This window comes from Onychomys torridus, chromosome 1 (assembly GCF_903995425.1).
Source record: "Onychomys torridus chromosome 1, mOncTor1.1, whole genome shotgun sequence".
Classification (NCBI taxonomy): domain Eukaryota; kingdom Metazoa; phylum Chordata; class Mammalia; order Rodentia; family Cricetidae; genus Onychomys; species Onychomys torridus.
The window spans coordinates 44,105,900-44,128,502 of NC_050443.1; the positions used below are offsets into that span (position 1 = coordinate 44,105,900).

Consider the following 22,603-nt stretch of genomic DNA (forward strand, 5'->3'; position numbering starts at 1 on the left):
CTATGGGGGTGTCCTTAGCCATTGAATAGAGAGACTAGAGTCATAGGCAGTTTATCTTGAGGACAAAGTTAAGTTCAGAAAAACATGCTCTGTCTGTGGCCCGGAGGGAAGAATTTCCTTAGTTGGAATCAATGCAGAGACTTGCAGAGACTATTTCCCCCAGGGCTGTATGCCACTTGCTTGGTCTTGAGCCACTGCCCAGGGTTGGACTGAAATTTCTTTGGCCATTCTTTCCTTGGGGTAGTATGTACAAACACATTTTCTGCTTGCAATTGCAATCCCTTTATTAACCTAAACAGCTGATCCTGGAATCTTGGAATTCCTATTCATCTGTACAGAATTATGAGTTCCTTTACTATTCTAGAATATGAAAGTTACCAAAGCAAATTTGTGAAGGAATGGACTCCATGGGGCTTTGCTGGGTTTCTAAGGTTATTAGTTGAAGGATGTGTATGTAAATCAGTGCCTGGATAATAACATGGGCTGCAACAGCCTCTTCCTGGTGTTCCTCAGTATTGGCATTGTGCTTGAGGTAGCCACACTACCGCAGAAGATGCTATTCTTGTTTCAAATGAGAGACAGTGAGGACCAGGGGCATGGATCAGTGATAAAGCAATTACCTAGCTTGAGGGAGGCCCTGGGTTCAACCCCGAGCTGTAGCACAAATCTTAAAAGGTCTTATTAATAAAAACAAACCTGGGCTAGGTATTGGAGTGAATGCTGGAAGATCAGAGAAGCAGAACAAGCCACAGCCACCTCACCTTGTCAATTCCCCAGGTGATCCTTTTTCCTCAGACTGGAAGCCTCTGTGTCCTCATCCGAATGGATCTCAGCTGAACTGCTGCTCAAAAGCCTAAAAGCTTAACCAGCTCTAGTTCCTGGTTTTCATGCCTTATATTCCTTTCTGATTTCTGCCATCACTTCCTGGGATTAAAGGCGTGAGTCACCATGCTTGGCTGCTTCCAGTGTGGCTTTGAACTAACAGAGATCTGGATGGATCTCTGCCTTCAGAATGCTAGGATTAAAGGCGTGTGTGCCCACAATATTTTGGGGAACACAATATCACCACACCTAGCAAGGCAGAAAATAACTTTTTAAGAAAGCAGTGAGGACTCAAGATTAGAAATCAATTGTCCCCAGAGCCTTTGGAATGTCTGTGTGGATTTAGTATGTGTTTCTAGTATCTAAAAGAATAAAAATACAAGAAAGTAAATAAGAAAATTGTTAATGTAGCTTGTTCATCAGTCCAGGAAGTGACTAAGGAATAAGAGAAATCAAGTTGTTAGTCTCAGGTCATCAGGATGGTGGCTGTCCATGCCTGTGGCTGTCATTTTCATTTTTGTGTATTTACTTGAGTGTTTGGGCAAATTAATTTGATCTGCTTGGAGAGGCAGAAGCTTAAACACTGAATTTCACTGGCAACTGACATGTGAATTTTCAACTGTAATAGGTCTATTTAAGCTCCAAAGCCAAAGTTCTCTTCTGTTTGTAAAATTTCAATTATTTTCTGAAAATAAGTGAAAAATTTTCCATGTCTGCTCTTATGGTTCCAGCCATATATGGGCTGTGAATGTAAATGTCCATTCTCTTGAAACTGCTCTTCAAATGTCTCTTGAACACCCTCCCTACCCCCTTAATACACACAGTCATGCAAATGTGCACTCTACGCATGTGCATCCTTACCCAAAATGAGTATAAATACAATGTGCACAACACATACACACAGGCACTGACATACAGAAGCTCACATACACAAACTCACATGGACATATACACACACAAAAACACACATATACCAGAATGTCGTATGAACATGCTCACTCAAGGACATATGAACACTCATGCCCATGATCCATGGTCTGCTTAGAGTCAGTTTCACAGAGTGTGAGATGTAGGTTGAGGTTATTACATTGAGTTTTCTTACATATTCATGTCCATTTGTTCTGGCACCATTTGTTGAAAGGTCTCTCCTATTTCACTGGATTCCTGCTGTACCTGTGGCAAAGTCAGATCTATGTTTCCTGCTTCATTAGTTCTTTATTAACATTATCCTGATTTATTAAGGTAATTCCTGCTTTATTAACGTCTATCTTTTCATACTCATTGGACTGTCCTGCCCACATCCTAAAATCTGTCTACTAAGTCCTCCAACCTTTTTCTTTTGCAGTACCCTTTTAGCTGACCTAACTTCTATTTTCACATATAATTTTAGTATGGGCCTTGTCAGTGTTTACAAAGACTCCTGCAGAGATAGAGACTGGGATCCTATTCATTCATAAATCAGTAAGAATGCAATTGCTATCTTAATAGTGTTGTAGCATATAATCTATGAAAACAGAGCATCTGCACACTTGTTTGGTCTGCCCTGTCCTAATTTTGTCAACTCATGGCACTAATTTCTGGAGCATACCCTTGCTCCTGTTCACCACATCTGTATGCATTCTGTTCCCTCTTTTCCTGGCTATGCAGCCCCTGTTCATGGTTCTACATCCCACACATATGCAGTCACATGGCTCCATCCCTTTGCTTCCCAGGTGTGCCTGAGGTTTGCTGGGATCCCATCACATTCCCAAAGCTTCTCTCGCCCTCTCCTGTCTCCTGTCCAGGGTGACTGCACTTTATAAGTGCCTCTCTACCACCCTGCTTCTGTCTAACACCAAATAGCTTGTGGGGTGCCTACCTGCTTAACTTTTTAGATCATCAGCTTGGAGACTCTTAGAAGACAGGCCATGCCTGATTGGGGGTTGTATCCATGTTACGTGGCATAGCACAAAGGGCTCAGTTAGTGAAAACTGGCTGTAGGAAAGGAATGCAGGGGCGGGAAGCTTAACAGTATTATTGGGGTGCTTCTCTGTGTCACTCTCTGTGATGGGGCAGCAATGCAGAGTGATTGGTAAGAGATAGACAATAATTGTCACTTTCTGGGTATAGCCAGTGTCCCCTGCACATTTTTCTGTGAGCTTGTTTTTCCCCGTTAGTGTTATTTAATCACACTATATGATGTCAGTATTCTCCAAGTGCCTCACAGAGATTTTCATGTTGACATCAAGAGCACAGCCTTGTATGGATAATGCCTGCTCTCCCTCTACTTCTGTGCAGCATCCTCATACTTGCTTCCCCAGGCACATGAGAAAATGCTGAGAGGTGGAATCACTGACTTATAAGATGTGCACATTAAAACAACAACAACAGCATTATCTACTGAAAGGATGTCCTCACTGGCCAGTGGCCCAAAATTCTCCCGCCAGCGATGTGACAGCAGGCCCGGTTCTCCAGGACTTCCCCCTTAACAATATGATGAAAAACAAGGCCATGACTCTCCTATGACTTGGTTTACCTCCCCCTCGTTATCACTGTGTTGTTTGGCTTTCAGTTGTCTGTTGGTCATTTGAATTTCCTATAAACTGCACATTCAAATTTTTATCAACCCATGTGTCTTTTTCTCCTTACTGAGGAGTGGCAGTCATAGATTCTGAATCCAATCACTTCTTTATTATGTAGTTTCCAAAATTTTCTCCCATTCTCTTATATAATGAAGAAAATGTTATCATATATTTTGCCATCTAAATTTTGGGGGTTTTCCTGTTATACATTTCATAAAGGTTTTGGGGGGTGGCTTTTTGCTTTTTATGTCTTCTGGAGCCTTTCTGTATTGGAGGCAAGACACATTCTGGAACCTTCCCCTAATGCCTGTGCTTCAACACACCTAAGTTTCTCCTGTGTTAGCCAAGAGTGGTCAGCAGGAGCTCCCTGCCCAATATGGTCACCTAGGTAGCTACCTTTCTTCCTCCAGGGGCTCCCGCATACCCTGTGGCCTCAGCCCTCCACAAGACTTTCTACTCACTAGCAAATGAGAAGTCAAAGAAAATCTGAGAACCAGGAGGCAGTGAGGAGCCAGACCAGGAAATGGCCACATCACATTTGGCCACCCTTCCTAGAGTGGCCTTTTCTGTCTATGTTGGACCTGTGCTGTGTGTTCATGAAGAAGAGGCCCGAAGCCCACATCACAGGGCTCTGCAGTCTACTCTACCTTAAGGTCCCAAATATGCTCATCCATCCCCATCGTCTAACAGACGTGTAGTTTTTGTTTGTTTAACAAATAGGAACAACAGACAAGAACCGATTTTATTCTTAATGAGTTCCTATGAGATTTGTTGAACTGTTTTTTTGTTTTGTTTTGTTTTGTTTTTCCCGAGACAGTCAACTCACTTTATGGATGATCCTTTCTCTTGGGATCCCATGGGTTTAGGATTCTCTGCATCTGTTGTTCTTTCAGTTAATAAAACTCCCATCCCCAAGTGACAGGAGAGTTACCCAGTCTGTTTTCACAGAGCTGCCAGCACTTGGTGCTGACGATAGAGGAAAACTATTCAGGGATGTCACAACTGCAGCATGTGGGCTTTCTTGACGTTTTCCTCATAGTCACAGGTTCGTGTCTCACATCTCTTCAAAGAGGGGTAGGAAAGGCCCCCTTTGTTAAGAAAGCAAAATGTCACACACAGAGAGCCCAGTGGCTTTCCTCTGGAATTTTAGGGGTTTGTGGGAAAACTGGCCACATGAATACGTTTAGATGTGAGAAAAACTGGTAGAGTGTAGCAGAATTGTCTTGATCAATAGTTAACCATATTACATGATTGGGTATGATGCAGCCAGGAACAAAAGCAACTATCTGGTCATGAGGGAAAAAGTAAGTGGATCTTAGGTAGGAAATTAAGCACATATACCTGGATCATATGCCAGATTTTCTCCCCTTAGTCATACACATATACATGCAAGCACACAGACACACACACACACAGAGACACACACACACAGACACACACAGACCTCCCTCTCTCTCCCTCCCCTTCCCACTGCTTTAATCATCACACTTCCATGTATAGTATAGATTTACAGGAAGACAGGTTCTTCTCAGCTTGTTAAACCATTGACATTGCAACCCAACATTCTCATCTACAACATTCACACTTGAGAACAATGCAACTGAGTTATTAAAAAAGAATCACCTAAAAATAATGGCATCTTTGAAGTAAGGTACAGCTTTCTGTTGGCTACCCTCAGCTGCTTGGAGCCCTGTGGGCCACAGGTTGGATATATGTGCACCTACATCCACTCTTTTCTTCATCAAAACTGTCTTGCAGTTTCTTGCTTATCCTCTAATGTTCTATAAGCTGCTCCTTGATGAAAAGCTCCCACAGTGACTGCATTCAAACCAAAGAAAAATCTGCACCATTCAGACACAGTCTCCTGTCCTGTGTTTAAGGTCTGTACTTTGGGAAGGCTTATTGTTTTTTGAAAAAGAACAAATAAAAGTGTCTCTTGCTTTGGGTTGTGCTCCCTTGGTTGGTTCACAGACTATTTTGTGGTGGCTCTTATAAGATAGATCTTTTTATTGTGTTTAAAAATGCTTCACTAACTAAATGGAGAAAATTATTGATTTTTATATCTTGGTCTTGTTCCAACTATCTAACGTTTTCCCTGTTTTCTATTAGTCATGAATTACCCTCAATTTTAGGGGACCTACTAAAGGTCTCATTATTAGTCCTTATAATTCTTATGAGTCTGGATCTATGTTCTTTAGTAGGCAAAAGAAACTCCCTTCCACCTCTGCTTTGTTTCAAGATGGTATAAAGCAAATGACTTTGGGCACCTTTTGAGATGATTTATGATTTTTCCCTCAATTTTTCTTATATTTTTTTGGCATTAGAACTATTTTTGCCTATTTGGGACACAAGAAATAGTAGAGAATTTATTAAGATTAAAACGATGGTTTTCTCTCGTATGAGTCTGGAACTTCCAGAAACTCCCATGCACTCAACCCTGACCCCTCCAAATTAGTAGCCTCTAAGACAAGGCCATCTTGCATTTCCTGGTCCTGCAGCTCTTGGTCCTACAACTCCTGGGTCCTGCAGCTCCTGGATCCTGTATCTCCTGGTCCTGCAGCTCCTGGCCCTGAAGCTTCTGGGTCCTGCAGCTCCTAGGTCCTGCAGCTCCTGGATCCTGTAGCTCCTGGCCCTGCAGCTCCTGGTCCTGCAGCTCCTGGATCCTGTAGCTCCTGGCCCTGCAGCTCCTGGATCCTGCAGCTCCTGGCCCTGCAGCTCCTGGTCCTGCAGCTCCTGGTCCTGCAGCTCCTGGTTCTGCAACTCCTGGGTCCTGCAGCTCCTAGATTCTGTACCTCTTGGTCCTGCAGCTCCTAGATCCTGTACCTCTTGGTCCTGCAGCTCCTGGTCCCTACAGTGCTCAGGCTTTGCTTTATCTTTAAATGTCCTGTCTGCAGATTGGATGGACTTGCCTGTCTTTAATGTTTAGCTTTACATGTACATTTATGAATGACAACTGTCTTTGTTCTTTTCTTCCCACTGTTGCTTCATTTCTAACTGTGACCTCCAAAGTATTTTACTTTCATATACCAATTATACATAAGGCTAAACAATTGACTTAACTGACTTGAATGAATCAGTGCTTATATGAAAATGATAATAAAACCTCAAATGCAGGCTAAGGCTAGAGCAGATGTTCAGTGGGACCAGGCTCTGCCTGAATTTCAGTGCATTTTCTCCTTTCTTCATACTTCATAGTCCCAAGACACAGAGCGTACTTGTGGCTATCAGTCCCTCACTCAAAATAAAGGGACAAGGAGGCAGCAACATGGGAGTAGGCTATACTGGCCCAGCCTGTCACCTTCTACCTGGTAAGATGATGCTTTCTCACAGGCCAGACTGAGTGACTACGGTGATATCACTCAGGAGGCAGACATCCATCTGGATCTCTGTGAGTTCAAGGCCACCCTGGAAACAGCCAGGCATTGGTGGCACACACCTTTAATCCCAGTACTGGAAAGCATATATCATGCCTTGTATACCTTTCTCTGCCCTGCCATGCCAATTTCCGGGATTAAAGGTATGTGTGCTTCCCAAGCACAGGCATGAGATCTCAAGTGCTGGGATTAAAGGTGTGTGCCACCACTGCCTGGCCCTGTGTCTGATCTAGTGGCTGGCTCTGTCCTCTGATCCTCAGGCAAATTTATTAGGGTACACAATGTATCATCACAGGTAACATCAGTTTACCTCCAGTGGGCCATATTGCCAATCTGAATTCACTCAGGTTGGAGATTTCAGGCCAAGGGACTGAGTGTGTTGCTGGTTTTAACCATTCATGATACCCCTCAGAGCTAAGAGTGCTGTCTTAAGGAAGGCTGAGTCTTCCCCAATTCCTGCTGAGTCATGATTCTATCTGCAGTAGACTGTAGGGTGGAGAGAGTTGGCAAGTTTCAGCACGTGAGCAAGTACCTTCCCACTGCTGTGCCTGCCAGACATGCATGGTTCACTCTGTTACCAAGTTCTGGATCTTTCTTTCCCTAAAGCCCAGATGTCAGGAACACTCACAGCCCTTAAAATACAGCCAAGGCTACTTGCCTTGCCAGCACAAATGGCTGGCTCTGCCTTCTCCCACAACCCTCCTACTCTTGACTTTTGCTCAAACATTCTAAATCCTTCTCAAATGCTCCTCTTAGGTCAGGCAGTGTGGAGCTCTATGATAGAGCACATACCCGGCATGCATAGGGTCATGGGTGTGATGCCCAGTGTGACAAAAAAAAAAAAATCAAAAAACAATAAAACTTGAGTTGGGACTTGGAAGTGGCTTAGTGGTAGAATGTATTTGCCTGGACTGAAAAAAGCCCTGGCCTCCATCTCCAGAACCCCAAAAAGACACACCCACAAAAATCTTATTTTAATTCTAGTGGATATACTTGTAAATAATAGCATTCTGTTTAATCCATTTGAAGTTGAGTTGTGGCTATGGAGTAAGAACTTGAGTTTAGGATTTCCACTCTCTTTTGTTTGATTGTTCAGCACATTCATTTAGCACTTGGTATGTCTGCCTCACTGTGAAAAGACAAGTAAAATAGGAGCCCTCCCTCTAAAGAAGCTCCCAGGGAGAACGGAGGAGGCTGGAACCACGTCAGCCAGTGACAGTGGGAGGCTGGGAAAGAAGCCAGATCCATTAGGCTATTTTCCCTTTGTATCTTCAGCTCAACCCAAAGCTGAATAAAATGACTAGACGAATTCATAACAGAGGTATAAACCTGCTTGGTGAGTTGTTTGTCTCCAATAAAGGCCTTTGTTGAGGTCACAGTGGTCTAATTCAGACACGAATTTCATACCTGTGTAACAGCTGGATCTTTGAGCCTGGGAAATGAGAATGTATATCTTGCAGAGCAAGGGAGTTGCTTACATTCCAGAGCTAGCAGCCCCAGGGCAGAAGCAATGCTCAGCCACAGGCTTTCAAAGACGAGATGACATATCTGGTAGCAATCTACCTGGAAGGTGGCTTAACACGATGCAAGGTCGTGGTTCTTACAAGTCAGGGCAGGTGTCTTCAGGTCCCGTGGCCTCACCTCTGGTCCAGTTGTCCCATCAGAATTAGTGGTTATTATTCCTTGTGTGTTTTTTTCTCTTTTGGTGTATGGGTAAGTGGTGTTTGTGTGTTCACAATGTCTGTATACCACATGCATGCCTGGTGCCAGTGAAGGCCAGAAGAGACCATCAGTTCCCCAGAACTGGAGTTACAGAGGGTCGTGAGCTGCCATGTAGGTACTGGGAATTGAACCTGGGTCCTCTGGAAGAATAACCAGTGCTCTTAACTACTGAGCCATATCTCCAGCCCCTCACCATATACATTCAACTCAGAAAAATCAGTACCTTTGTTTATAAGCACAATACTTAGTTGACACACATAATAGGGGCAGGGAAGACATCTTTCAAAATGCCTTGGCATAAATCGAACCCCCCAAAAAAATCAAGTAAATGCCAATTTATCCTATAGTAATGGAGCATTTCAAAATAATGAATGACCTAAAATGTGCTTTTTCTAAGTGATATTTTTAGTTGCTTTGAAGCTTCAAATACTTTTAAACCATGGAGCTAGAGGAAGAAGCCTTGGTGAGATTCTGTCTGTTCTGTCATTGGTTATGATTTTTAGACATAAATCCATACATATCGAGGGATAAAGCAGACAGTTATATAGAAGGTATTTTAATACATGGGGGGGGATGAATGGAAGGTACAAAAAGTTTCCATTTACTTCCCATACCATCAGTTTTTCCCTCATTGGCATTCCCCACTAATTGGCGAGTGCACATGGACACATTATAATGGCAGGATTGTGAACTCTGCGGATTTGAACCATTATAGCATCAAACAGAATGGTCCCACTGTCCAAAATTCCTCTCTGTTTTGTTCAATTCATTCTCCTCCTGTCAATTTAAAGTTCTTAATTATAAGGAAAAAGACATGACAAGAAAAAGAGATATAGCAAAACATATAAAAAAAATTGGTGCATAACAAAGAAGAAAGGAATTTAATGAGCTAATAATGGAGTGTTAAATAAAGACCTCCCTAATCCTTAAAAAGAGGAAATGCACTAGAGAATCATATGGGTCACAGAAGATGAAATGACCATTGTTTTGGTTGCACCAAAAGATGTTCATTTTCACATATAATAAGAGGTGTTTAAATTGAAACTGCAAGGTGGGTGGTGGTCCACACCTTTAATCCCAACACTTGTGAGGCAGATACAGGTGAATCTTTGTGAGCCTGAGGCCAGCCTGGGCTACCCAGAGAAACCCTATCTCGAAAAACAGAAAGAAAGAAAAGAAAGAAAGAGAGAGAGAGAGAGAGAGAGAGAGAGAGAGGAAGGAAGGAAGAAAGGAAGGAAGGAAGGAAGGAAGGAAGGAAGGAAGACTACAAAGAGAGAGCTTAATATCTATAGGATTACCAGGGTTGGGGATTTAACTCAGTGGTAGAGCACTCGCCTAGCAAGCGCAAGGCCCTGGGTTCCATCCTCAGCTCAAAAAAAAGGAAAAAAAAAAAAAAAGATTACCAAAACTCCAGGAGTTCAATATTGTGTTCTGTAGGTAAATATGGTAGCTTGGATGAGAAATACTCCCCATACACTCAGGAATCTAAACACTTGGTCCTCAGTTTGGAGAGGCTCAGGAAGTGTGACCTTGCTAGAGGAAATATGGAAGTGTTCATAGCCTCACCCTACTTCCAGTTCTTTCTGCCTGCAGTTGGGATGTGATCTCTCAGCTTCCTGCTCCAGCTGCCATGCTTGACACTTACTGCCATGTCTCCCCTCCAGTGGTGAACTCATCACTCCGGAACTGCTAAGCCCAAATCATCTCTTCCGTTTGTAAGTTGCCTTAGTCATGGTGTTTTATCAGAGCAATAGAAAAGTAGCGAATACAGAAGTTAGTACTAGGAAGTGGGCTGTTGCTCAAAGAACCTGAACACACTGCTTTTCAAAGAAGGTGGAAAACTTTGGATCTTTGAACTGAAAAGTGGTTGAGTACTGTACGCAGAGTTTAAAGAGCCACCCACTCTAGTCAGAACCTGGAAGCTGCTAGTGCTGAAAACAATGAAGACTGTATAGGTCCAGCCCAAGGGATGCCCGAAGAGAACAACATTAGCACTGAGGCTAGAGGTCATTCCTGTGATACCTGGGCAAAGAATCTAGTTGTGTTGTGCCTGTGTCCTGAAAATTGCCTGACGTTAAATTTAAGACTATTGGGCTAATTTCTTTGGCAGAGGAAAATTGAGGATAACACAATATTGATTCTGTGGGATGATTGTTATAAATAACTCTTATGCAAGTCTACATTGAAAAATAGCTAGTGGATAGAAAGAAGTACAAAGTTACAGTTTGGAGAGGAAAAAGAGCATTTCCTAGAGCTCCCCGTTACAGCCAGGAGCTGCTGGAAGAGAGGCTGTCGTGGTTAAAGAAGAGGCCTGCCCTGCACTCGAACAAAGGGAAGGGTGGTCTTAGGGCAAGACTCCACCAGGAGTAAGGAGTCTTCTGCTCCTAGAAAGCAGCTGAATGAAGTGAACTGCTGCTAATGTGACTCAAGTGTAGATGAGTTTCTCAGCAGTCTTATTAAATAAAAAACACGGAGCCAAATATAGGGGTGAAAGCCTTAGAGATCAGAGAAATAGTGAGAGCCACCAGCCAACCTTCCCTCACCAGCTCTGCAGGTTCCAGAATGCCCCGACTTCCTGTCTACCCAGGCTTTTATTGCCTTGCTGTTCTGCCCACTCATTGGCTCTTAGCCCAGCTACCTCACTTCCTTGTCACTGCCTATCTGTACAGACTTCCAGGTCTCTATGGTTGGTGCTGGGATTAAAGGCATGTGTCACCATGCTTGGCTCTGTTCCCTAGTGTGGCCTTGAACACACAGAGACCCTGCCTGCTAAGTGATCAGATTAAGGGCATGTGCTCCCACTGCCTGACTTTTATGTTTACTTAAAAGGGCTTGCTGTTTCCTCTGATCTCCAGGCAAACTTTTTTATTTAAACTGTATGTTATTTATTAACATACAAATTAACTATCACCACATTTGAGCACAAATAAAATATCACCACACTCAAGGGGTCTGATGTAACACGAATTGCTAAACAGCCTTATTAATAAAAAATAAAAAATAAATAAATAAATAAATAAATAAATAAATAAATAAAAAACACCAGAGCAGATATTGGGGTGAAAGCTAAAAGATCAGAAGAATAGAACAAGCCAGCCACAAGTTCTTACCACTAGGAAGTCCTTAGCCCAAGAGTGCTACTTCCTGTATATTCACGCCTTATATACCTTTCGGTGCCCTGCCGTCTTACTTCCTCTCTCCGCCCAGCTACATCACTTCCTCTTTCCTCCAAGCTATATCATTTCCTGTCTGTCTGTACAGACCTCCAGAACTCTATGGTTAACTAGTGCTGGAATTAAAGGCATGTGCCACCATGCCTAGCTCTGTTCCCAGTGTGCATGAACTCACAGAGATTCAGATGAATCTCTCCCTTCGAATGCTAGGATTAAAGGTGTGTGCTACCACTGCCTGACCTCTGTGTTCAATATAGTGACTTCTTTGTCCTCTGATCCCCAGGCAAGCTTTATTTGTTAGAGCACAAATAAAATATCACCACAGTCCAGGGGCCATCACAAGCTGGCAGCTGAACTTGGCAGTGGTGTCTGTTTGGTTTTAGAAGTCTGAAGAGAATGCAAGAGTGGAAGAGCTATGAACTCCTCCTCCATTGCCCCAGAGAGGCGCCGGAGCTAGGCAGCATGTGACAAGTGTCCTTGTATGAAGGTCCCGAGAGGCCAGGAGATTGTAAAAGACCGTTTCATAAAGCTGTGATACTGAAGCCTGGATTGCAGGGGAGACTCCAAAATGTTGGAGATGGCAGAACTGTGAAACATCCGCCCATGAGAGCTGTGTGCAGGGAGTGGCACAAGCCCAGGCTAGAGGTGTGTGTTGCAGGCAGCAAAGCCAGAGGAGCAGAGCCTCCTAAGCACGTGGATGCCAGAGGTGGAACTGCAGGATTTAGTATGCCCTGCTGAGTTTTGGTCTTGTTTTAATCCAGTATATCCTCATTATGTCCCCCTTTCCTCCCATTTGGAATGAGAATATATATTGTACACCCATTGTATGCTGGAAGTATGCAACTTCCTTTTTTATTTTATGGGAAATTATAGTTACAAAAAATGCTTTGGGTCTCAAAAGAGACTTTACACTTAGACTTTTGAACAATGTAGAGACTGTGAAAGACTATGGGGACTTTTGAAATTGGACTGAATACATTTTGTACTGTGGTATGGACATGAGCCTGTTGGGACCAAGGAGTGGAATATGGTGGTTTTAATAAGAAATATTCTCTCCATAGGCTTGGGCATTTGAACAGCTGGTCCTTAGTTGATGGTGCTGTTTGGGAGATTTAGGAGACATGGCATTGCTAGAGGAAGGATGTTACTAAAGTGGGCTTTGAGGGTTTCTTGCTCTCTACCCACATCCAGTTCTTCCTCTCTGCTTCTTGCATTTGAGATGTGATTCTCAGCTCGCACACCTGCTGCCATGCCTTCCACTTTCTGCCGTGCTCCCCACCATAATGGACACTTATCTCCGTGCTCCCCACCATAATGGACTCTTATCACTGTGCTCCCCACCATAATGGACTTTTATCACTCTGAAGCTCAGATGAACTCTTTCTTCTGTGAGCTGCCTTGGTGTTTTATCACAAGTAACAAAAAATCTGGTTTTTTACATGGATGTTGGAAATTTGAATTTGCGTCCTCATGACTGCTCACAAAATACTCTTACCAATGAAGCCCTGAGGTTGTGAAGTTCTTCTATAGATAGAATGCATTGAATAATTGTGTAATATTCTTTCACTCCTGATATTGGTCAGAACTAGGATTAGAGGTATACATAGGAAGACCATATTTAAATCAAATGAGATTAAGTGTAAACATTGAAAGGACTGGAGAGATGGCTCATCAGTTAAGAGGACTTGTTGATCCTACAGAGGACCGGAGTCCAGTTCTCAGAGCTCACAACCATCTGTAACCCCCAACCTGGGGGATCCAATGCCCTCTTCTGACCTCTGTGGACACTACATGCATATGGTACATTAATGCTGTGCTGGTAAAATACTCATACACATAAAATGAAATGAATCTTTAAAGAAAAGAAAACACTGAAATCTTCCATTTGAATTGACAATACTCAAGCCAATTTTATTATATCTTAAAACAAATATATTTCATAGCTATATCAACTAAAAAGTGCTATAGACCGTGACTAAGTCATCATCAGTGGGTGCACCAAGCTCTCCAGCTGTGTTCTCAAAATCTGTTTTCACTAGGCATATGTATATGCTATAAAAAAATTAAAAGTAAACCTTCCCACAGGACATGTCAAAATGCCAGAGTCTAGATCTGGGACAGTAGATGGACGAAAAGAACCTGCAGCATCTTGTCACTTCCTGTCAACCACACCAGAATCAAAGCAGTGTGGCTCAGAAACCCAGAGCCAACCCAAAGAGGTTTTACTGGCCAAAAGGAGGACAATTTGAACATCCATAAAAATGATAACTACATTTATTGGGTATATTTAAATGTATTGAGTATCAATACATGGGCAAAAATTACATTTTTTTCTGTGTTTAATTTGGGTGAGGATCAAATATAAGACTTAACATATGCTGAGCAAGTCCTCGGCACTCAAAACGATACCAAAAAAAAAAAGGAGGAGAAGGAGGAGGAAGAGAGGACGGGAGGAGGAGAAAAAACAAACAAGTTGGTGACTGGTGGAAGAAGCCAACAGAATCATTCATCCCATGAACTGAAGTGAAAACAGCATAGCATCTGCCTTGCCTTTCCTGCCTCAAGTCCATCGCTTATGGTCCAGCCAAAGTTTCTCTTTAAGAATTCTGTCCAGCAGAGAGACTGGGGGACGGCTCAGTCAGGAAAGTGTCTGCCTTACCACATGACCATGAAGACCTGAGTCTGGATCCTTAACATCCAGGTGGAAGTACAGGTGCGGAAGTACAGCCCTAGAGGAGGTGGGGCAGAGGCAAAACGCGAAAATTTGTTATCAGCCAGTCTAGCTGAGTCATTGAGCTCAAGGTTCACAGAGACACTGTATGAAAAAATAAGGTGGAGAACCATCCAGTCAAGTAAGATACCCAGAGTGTACTGAGACCTCAGTATAAATGCACACTCATGCACACTCACACACTCACACACACTCACACACTCACACACACTCACACACTCCAGCTAATAAGTGAAGAAGAAATGGCAGAATCACAGGCTCTGTGTGCAAGCATGAACCTGAGGAATAGATAAGCAGATGAGGCAATGGCCCACGGAATGGCTGCTCCCAAGTTAGGGTTACAGGAATTCAAGCCACCAAAACATGCCCAGATGGAGTATGTATATGACAGTCTTTGTAACCAGGTGCTAACTTACAGGAAGGGCAAAATTCACAGGATACAATAAGAACAATCCGGGAAACTCAGAAAGTGGGAAAACTCTAGGAAATAGGATCAGGTTTTTCAACAAACTGAGAGAAAAAAGATGGAAACAATTTACAGGTTGGGCTTATTTTAATATGTCAAGCCAATTACAACCTGCCACTCATTCTGGAATCCTGGTTGAAACAAGTGAGAAAACAGTTACAGCACTTGAAATGACTGGGCGTTTGCCCACTCTGATTAGTTTTAATTATTAGTCTTTTAATTACCAGACAAAGTAATGGGTTTCCTTATGGTATTTCCATGCCACTCTGTTTGCCTTGGTCCTCCTCCCTTCCCCCACCCCACCCCAATCTGACACTCCCTTCCCCCAGGAGCCCCATTGCACATATATTACTCTTTTCAATCTCTCTCCCTTAAGACCTCGTTCTACCCTCTCATGGTCTCATTTATAGCTTATAACACACACACACACACACACACACACACACACACACACACACACACATCTAAGATGTATATGAGAGAATGTGCATATTTGTCTTTCTGAGTCTGAATTACTTTGACGAATATAATGATCCCCACTTGCACCCATTTTCTTTCAAATGCCGTGATTTTATTTTTCTTTATGCTGATTGAAATTCCACTGTGTATAGATATCACATTTTCTTTATTTATTCATATGTTAGTGGATATCTAGGTTGATTTCTTTCCCTAGCTTTAATGAGCAGAGAAGCAATAAATATGGCTATGCAAGTATCTGTGATAGGACCTGCAGTCTCGGGGTGTTTTTCCGGGAGTGGTACAGCTGGATCACGTGGCAGCTCTAGTTTTAATAATCTGAGCAGCCTCAGCAAGGTTTTCATAGTGGCCGCACCACTTAGGTTCCCTGCAGTGTCTAAGGACTCCTTGCTCCCCACCTCTTCTCCAACATCTGTCATGACTTGTTTTCTTGATGACAGCCACTGTGACTGGGCTGAGATGGAACCCTGAGTCTCTTTAATTTGCATTTCCCTGGTGGTTAAAGATGTTGAACACTTTAGAAAATGTTGATTTGAGCCACCTGTGCGCCTTGCTTTTTAAAACGGTCTTCTCCACTCATTAGCCATTTGATTGGAAGATCAGAGAATTTTGATGATTAAATTTGAAGTTCTTTATTTTATTAACCACTTGTCTGAACTGTAGTTTTCAGAGTTGTCTCCATTCCTTGGCTGTCTCACTCTGTTGATAGTTTAGTAATGGTGCAGAAACCTTTTACTCTCATGTAATTCCATTTGTTGATTATCTTGAGATTATGCCCCATGCTGCTGGAGTCTTTCTGGGGGAGGTCATTGGCCTTTATCTTCTGTCTTCCCTGTGTTTTCCTCTGGCAGTTTCAGCATTTCAGCTCTTTGACCTGTTTTGAATTGTTTTTGTGAGAGATAGGCATCTAGTTTAATGAGTACACAATTTACCCAGCACATTTGTTGAGGAGTCTCTTTTTCTGGTGTGTATTTTGACACCTTTGTCAATAACTAGGTAGCTGTAACTGTGTGGGTTTATTTCTGGACTCTGTGTTCTGTTTTACTGTTTTTGCACCAGGACTGAAGCAATCTTCGTTACTGTTGTCCTGTAGCATAATTTAAGAACAGGTATTATGATACCCCTAGCACATGTTCTTTGGTTGTAAGGGGTCTTTTATATCTTCATATGAATCTTATCAATTTTTTTTGTTCCATGAAGAATGTTGAAGGAATTTTGATGGAATTGCATTTATCTGTATAATATTTTTGATAGTACTGCCTTTTTTGTTGCATAAAAAAGTGTTTATTTTGAAATTATTTAAATTTAAAAATAGAAAACATGTTAGAAGGAGGAAAAAAACACAAAGTATTTAGACAAATTTTTGCTTCATGAGCTTCTCACACCCTCACTGTTCACTAGTCCCTAAGATGAGGAAGTATTCAGCCACCCACAATAATATTATTTATAGGGATATGACATCAGTTTTGCAAGGAAGCCCTTAAAGCGCATGGTAGAAAACCCTATTGCTGTGACCATGGCAATTTTCTGGGATTCTTTCCTATCAAGTTTGGTGCATCTTTTCACCAAGCCAAATTGAATCCTTTACAAACTGCCAACATTGCTCACCAACTGCCTTACCTGAGCTGTGATTGTTTGCAGGATGGCTGTTTTTAGAAGCAATATTACTTTTGCTATGTCACCTCTGCTAATCCACAAGCGTGGATTAGCACGAGTCTTTCCATTGTCTAGTGTATCAATTTATTTTTGCAAAGTCTTAAAGTTTTCATTGTAGAGGTTGTTCACCTCCTTGGTGTAGTTATTTCTTGGAATGTTTTGATGCTCCTGTAAAGGAGATATTTTTCCTAATTTCTGTCTTGGCAAGTTTGTTGTTGCTGATTAGAAGAGCTACTCATATTTGTATGTAGGCTTTGTATGTAGGCTTTGTATTGTAATAGAATGTACCTGTCTGATAAGAGCTTGATGGCATTCCTGGGACCTCTTGGCATGGTGTCCTGTTATATGCAAATATGAGTCCCGTGGTGTCCTCCTTCCTATACCTTACCCCTGCTGTTTCTTTCTCTTGTCTCATTGCTCTAGCTAAGGCTTGAGCACTGAACTGAACAAGAATGGAGAGGGTAGGCACCCTTGTCTCAACCCAGCCTTCAGAAGAAGTCTCTGTTTTCCCTCTTTTGGCAAATGTTGGCCAGAGGATTGTCAGGAGCAGCCTTTATTGTGTCAATATATGTTCTTTCTACACCTTGTTTATTAAGGATGTTTATCATGAAGTCATGTTAAACATTGACAAGTGCCTCTTCTGCATGTGATTTCTGTCCTTAGGTCTATTTAACGTATTACATTTGTTAATTTGCCTATGTTTAACCAATTTCTCATTCCTAGGATGAAGCCAATTTGATCACTGTATATAATCTTCCTAATGGCTTTTTAATTAAGTTTGCAAGTAGTTATTGGAAATCTCTGCATCTATGTTAGGTAATCAGCTGAATTGGTTTGTAGTTTTCTTTTCCTGTTGTATTTCCCTCTAGGTTTGGTATGGGGTAACACCAACTCTATAGACTGATTTTGGTAGTGTTCCTTTCTATGTTCTGTCTTCCTTTAAAGATCAGTAAGATTCAACAAGATTTAGCAGAGAATCTGTCTGGTCCCAGGCTTTGCACTGTGGAAAAACTGTTGATTACTGCTTTAGTCTCATTGCTTGTTATAGGTCTAAGTTGATTCTATCTCCTTGATCCAATCTTATTTTTTAACTTTTATTCTTCTCTCATATATTACATACTAACCCAAGTTTCTCCTCCCTCCACTCCTCCCAGTCCCTCCCCCTACCCCCTCTCGCCCCCAGATCAACTCCTCAAAAAGCAGGCCTCCCAGGTATATCCACCGAACATGGCCTATCACAATACAGTAAGACTGGGCACAAACGTGCATAGCAAGGTTGGATGATGCAACCCTTTAGGGAAAAAGGGTCCCAAGAACAGGCAAAAGAGCCAGAGATAACCCCCACACACACTCCCATTTTTGGGAGTCCCACAAGAACAGCGAGCTACACAACCATAAGGATAATCAGAGGACCTCTCAGACCCACACAGGGTCCATGTTTATCGCCTCAGTCTCTGCAAGCCCCCTTGAGCCCTGCTTAGTTGATTCTGTGGGCTGAGTTCTTGTGGTATCCTTGACTCCTCTGGCTCCTACAATCCTTCCTCCCCCTCTTCTGTGGAGTTCCCTGAGCTCCACCTACTGTTTGTCTGTGGGTCTCTGCCTCTGCTCCTGTCAGTTGCTGGATGACACCCCTCTAATGCCCATTGAGCTAGGCACTGATCTATGAGCATAGCAGAATATCATTGCAAATCATTTCATTTACTTTTTTTGCCAGTTGTTTTGGTTCTATATTGGTTCTCTGGGCCATCTTGCCTCTGGTTCCTGGACATCCAGACAGTGCCAGGTGTGGGATCCCTCTCATGGCATGGGCCTCAAGTTGGACCAGTTATGGTTGGGCCACCTCCATAAGTTCTGCACCACCATTGTCCCAGTCCATCCAGTAGGCAGGAGAGATTGTCAAAGGTTTGGTGGCTGAGTTGATGCCCCAGTCTTAACTGCTAGGAGCCTTGCCTGATTATAGAAGATGGCCAGTTCAGGCTTGATCCAGTGTGTTAAAGAATTTACCCATTTCTTCTAGATTTTCTATCTTCTTGGAATATGTTTTCAAAGTGTTCTCTAATAGCATCTGGATTTCATCAGAGCAATGACTCCCTTTTTGGCTCTGATTTTATTACTTTGTGTTTTCTTTCTCATTCTTTTGGTTAGTGTAGCTAGAATTTGTCAGCCATACTTCCAACCTTTTCAAATAACTCTTTGGTAAATCCTGTGTATTGTTTTTGTAATATATGTCTAAGAATTTCTGCCTTAATCTTTATTTCTTGCCATCTACTGCTTTGAGTCTGGCTTCTCTTATTTTTCTAGGACCTTGAGTGACATCTTTAGATTACTTAAGATCTATCTGATGTTTTTAACGTGATCATTTATGGCTGTGGAACTTCTTCGGATTCTTTGAGCTGTATCCCAGAGGTTCTGTAAGTTATGCTGTCATTTTCTTACCCTCTGAATATTAATTTCCCTGAATAATTATTGTTAATTTCTAAGTGATGTGATAGTATTGAGGTTCTATTCTAGGGTCTTTTATAAAAATACTTATCTACATGTGGATAAAATAATGTTAGAAGGGCTTTTTTCCCCAAAATGATATGGAAAGGGGAAATTGTTGGAAGTATGGAAGAAATAATATTAGCTATAAATTGATTGTTGCCATAACTGAGTGGCCCATTGATGTTTATCGTGTATTCTTTTGTCTACTTTTATACATATTTAAATTTTTTCATTGAAAAATATTTTAGTTACACTTAGACAGAGAGAGAGAGAAAGAGAGAGAGAGAGAGAGAGAGAGAGAGTATGTGTGTTTACCTAGGTACATATGCTCTATAAGATGTCTGTGGATGTCAGAGTACAATGTAGAAGGAGGGGAGTCACTTCCCTCCTTATACCATGTGGTTCCCAGGGATAAAACTCAAGTTGTCAGTTTTGGCTACATGCACCTTCACCTGCTGAACCATCTCACTGGCCCCAGGAAAAATATTTATAAAATACAGACTATTTTCTATATGAATTCAAAAGTATAGGAATCTAACTAGACCTGTAATTCCAGCACCTGCTCATGCTCATGAGGTTGCAACAGGACAGTAGCAAGTTGAAAGGCAGCCAGGCGGCTGCGTTGTGAGACTCTTTCTCAGAAAGAAACCCAAAAGGAGGAAGAGAATGAGGAGGAAGGACAAGAGGGAGGGAGGAAGGAAAGGGAGACAGTAGTCCAGAAATCAGAGCATTGAAAGGCCATTTACATTGTTTTTTCTAGTTTTCCAAGACAAGATTTCTCTGTGTAGCCTTGGCTGTCCTGAAAATTGCTCTTGCAGACCAGGCTGGCCTTGAACTCACAGAGATCCTCCTGCCTCTGCCTCCCAACTGCTGGAATTAAAGGTGTGTGCCACTGCTGCCCAGCTATTTATAATTTTCAGTGCCCCACTTTCTCATAGGTGTTAATCCACCCTGTCCTGTGCCCTAAGAGCTGGCCTGACACAGGACCAGTGGTCCCTGAATCAAAAACTATGCTTTTCTCCACCCCGTCTGCATCTGCTGTGCAAGTAGAAGGGGCTCGGAACCCACACGTGCCTCCTTCCAAACCTGGGCCTAAGTGGTAGCTGGAGCTGCCCATCATCGTTTCTGGAGCTCTCTGCAGTCCTTATAGAAACAGACTTCCAGTCATTTTAGAAAATGAACTTTACCAAGGAAGAGATGGAAAAGGCCATGTGGCCAAGGTGAAAAATCTGCATCCTGGGAACCAGATATTGCCGTATCCACTTTTGTTTGATTGTTAGGAAGCCCTGTCTGCTGTCATCCCCCAGCCTCACTGCCTGTTCCTTCTGTCTTGCTATCTCACCTGCTCCTCACCCAGGGCTTTTTACTTGGAGGTTTCTGCATACATTGCTTTGTTGCAGCCACAGTTACTCAAAGATTAGTAATGTGTCCCTAGCTGTAGCACATGGAAACTTTGGGGTTGATTGTGCACACTGGACACTTGGTTAACCTCATGCCCTTTTATTCTAAGGTTCTCCCAATTTTCATCTGAACTAAGACCATGAGTACCTTGGAAGCTTTTATCTCACTAATGTAACATACACAGAATCCAGTGTCAGTGAATTTGTCCCAAGTCACAGGGATGGAGCAAGCAGGTAGTCTGGACAGAGAAATGTTATCAGACCTGAAATGCTACATATACCCCCAATGTTATCTGTGCATCTGCGAGCTTCTCACCAGAATGGGCTCCTTCATTGCATGGTAGGATGGATTCAAGCATGTATGGCCCTTTTTGAGTTACTCCTCATAGGAGGAATGTGTGCATATATCAGTGATAGAGCAAAGATCTTCAATACTAAACAGCTGTGTGTCTCAAATCTATGTTACCAATGGTAGCAATAGAGTGTGTTCATAAAACATCATTTTCTTTCATCCTTTCAGCAATTTTGAGTGGCAGGGCTGTTCTTAGCCTCATTTTTCAGATCAAGAGAGCAAGACTCCAGGGAACCATTCATTTGCCCCAATAGGGGAGTTAGCATGCAGTGGAGGTTCACACATGGTGAGCCACTGGCCCCCAGCCTGTGCTCCACCCCGGGGCCTTTACTTGACCCTGAGTCTAGGCTGCACGCCAGGCCTGTGCTGTTGTCCTTGCCCTTTGTGCCTGTGCTCTGCAGGTCACATCACCAGAAGAACCTACATGAGTCCTGCTCCCCACTGACTCGATAGCCCCAACCCAAAGGCAGCTGTCCCTGAACATGTCTCTGCAACAGCAGAAGTGTGAGTCCCTCGTCTGCCTCCCAGCATCAGTCAGCAATTCTGGATGAGTTCCAACACCTGCCAGCCCCCAGAGTCAAAGGCTCCTGCCTGCACTGAAAATGAACCTCTTATGTTCATCAGTGTATATGTACTCATTTCTTTTTAAAATTTCATATATGCGTACTATACTTACAATATTGCCCGATCCCTTTTCCATCCCTTCCAATGCCCCCTCAAATTCATACCCTCTTTTGTTTTATTATTTTGTATATATAATGTATTACACATATTTATATGTGCAATATATTATATATTGTGCGTGTAGAAATAGAAATGTGTCAGGGCCAGACATAGTGGCACACACCTTTAATCCCAGCACTCGAGAGGCAGAGGCAGAGGCAGATGGATCTCTGTGAGATCAAGGCCTGTCTGGTTTACAGAGTAAGTTTGAGGACAGCCAGATCTGTTACACAGAGAAACCCTGTCTTGAAAAATCAATAGACAGTTAGGTAGGTAGATAGGTAGGTAGGTAGGTAGGTAGGTGGGTAGGTGGGTGGGTGGATGAATGGATGGATGGATGGATGGATGGATGGATGGATGGATGGATGGATGGATAGAAAGATAAAGATGATAGATTAGCTAGATTAGATAGATAGATAGATAGATAGATAGATAGATAGATAGATAGATGAATCAATATGTAAGTATAACTTACCACATCTACTTAGGTTATATATCTTTTTAGGGCTGGCCACTTGGTGTTTGGGTAACTAATTAGGGAGTTCATTACTAGAGAAAGACTGATTTTCTCCTTCTCAACAGCCATTGCTTGTAGTTTTTCATTAAGAGGTACACCCTTATAAGATTTCCTCAATCCACTTTGACATGTCAATGGGTGTTGC

The 22,603-nt window shown here is 42.5% G+C and overlaps 1 protein-coding gene across 7 annotated transcripts in view; it reads left to right on the forward strand.

The window, feature by feature from the left end:
- Otud7a (OTU deubiquitinase 7A) overlaps nucleotides 1–22,603 on the forward strand; it is a 314,162-nt gene that overhangs the window by 176,126 nt on the left and 115,433 nt on the right. Inside the window, exon 3 of one of the 7 annotated variants that reach the window (XM_036188116.1) lies at nucleotides 19,284–19,393. The exons of the other annotated variants lie outside the window; for them this stretch is intronic. The gene's annotated coding sequence lies outside the window, so the exon portion shown is untranslated. The remainder of the gene's footprint in view (nucleotides 1–19,283; nucleotides 19,394–22,603) is intronic. 7 annotated transcript variants of the gene reach the window in all.